Source organism: Sciurus carolinensis, unplaced genomic scaffold (assembly GCF_902686445.1).
Source record: "Sciurus carolinensis unplaced genomic scaffold, mSciCar1.2, whole genome shotgun sequence".
Taxonomy (NCBI): Eukaryota; Metazoa; Chordata; class Mammalia; order Rodentia; family Sciuridae; genus Sciurus; species Sciurus carolinensis.
The window spans coordinates 886,802-888,429 of record NW_025920178.1 but is presented as its reverse complement, the minus strand read 5'-3'; positions in this window follow the sequence as shown (position 1 = coordinate 888,429).

Here is a 1,628-nt window from a genome sequence, read left to right as displayed (position 1 = left end):
AGACCAACTCACATTTTGCCATTTGTTAATTTTCTTCCCTGGGTGCAATTGATTAGCTTCATATGAGGGAAAATATATTATGTAATTTAAGGATATAAGATATTTATAAATAAGTTAGACTACAAATTATTCAAATCCTGATTTTTCTTAAAATATAAGACCTAAAGAAGTACACAGTCAATATCCAAAATAAAAACTTAATAGTATTTTCTAATAACCATAACATTTGAATATTAAAACCTGTGATTACATACACTTTGGGTTTCAATTGGGTTTCCAAAATAGTTCAGCATTAGAGAACTAATTATTTTATTACTATTTCTCATAACCTGTTTTAATGTTATCTCCTTAAATCTTCATAACAACCTGGTTGGTGGACTAATGCAGTACAACCTTATTTTTTAGAGGGAAATTTGAGCCCAAGAGAAATGACTTGTGCAAGATCAAAGAGCTATTGGTTACAGAGAAAGGATCTAAGTTCAGGACATTTTTCTTTAAGTGAAGCTATTCCATTTAATGCATTGAGCTGTATTGTCCTATATGTATATTACTTCATGATCCTATTGATTCATGATCATTTCACCTTTCTTTTTTCTTCTCTAATTACAAGCCTATGGGTGCAGTGGCACATGACTTAACCTCAGATGCTTGGGGACCTGAGGCAGGAGGACCGCTTGAGCCCAGGAGTTTGAGACCAGTCTGGTGAAACCTCAGCTCAAAATGAAGCATACCGAAATGGAAAAAAAAAAATACAAATAATTCTATGGTTAATAAAATGTTTACAGAGCTTACATATTTGAAATACATGGAATAAAATTCTGTTATTTAGCTCTGATGATGTCTAAAATTCTCTTGAGTTAGTATGTTTGGTTAATATTTTTCATTTGGTATTAAAAAACTAATTTTATTTTCTATACATGACAATAGGAAAATTATTTTTGATTGTACAAGAACAAAACCTAAAATTGGGGCAAGTACCACAAAAGATAAGACTTCTAATAGTGAATTTCTCTTGTTGTTCCTACCCTATTAAATAAGTAAGAATGAAAAATGTTTTGATCACAAAGAAGCAGTGAAAAAGTCAAAGCATAAATTACATTCATATTTTTTCTAATTTTTTTATAATAGCTTTGAATACAGTATTTAAGAAGTTAATTATAGGAACTTTATAATCTGAAACAATATTATCTGAAAAAGTTTACATTATTAGTTTTGACTGTTTTACATATTGAATATAAGATATTTTATGAATTTTTATGCTTTGCTATATAAATTAGAAAAAGATTTTGAAATCGGTAAGTTGTGTTTCCTCTCTAGTGACATTAAAGCAACTTGAACTTGTTCTAAAATACATGTTCTTTCTAATTATAAATGTTGACACCTTATTTGCACAAATAATTGGTATTCACTGACATTTCCATATATGCACTTCTTACTTAAATCTTATTCATCCTTCCTCCTTCACTTTCTTTCCCTTCCCTCACTCCCACTCCTAGTAATATCTTTTCTATTTTTCAGGTTCTTATTTTTTCCATAATCCACATATGAGGGAGAGCATGCCATATTTGGCTTTATGTTTCTAACTTATTCTGCTTAACATGATGTCTACCTTTCCACTCACTTTCTAG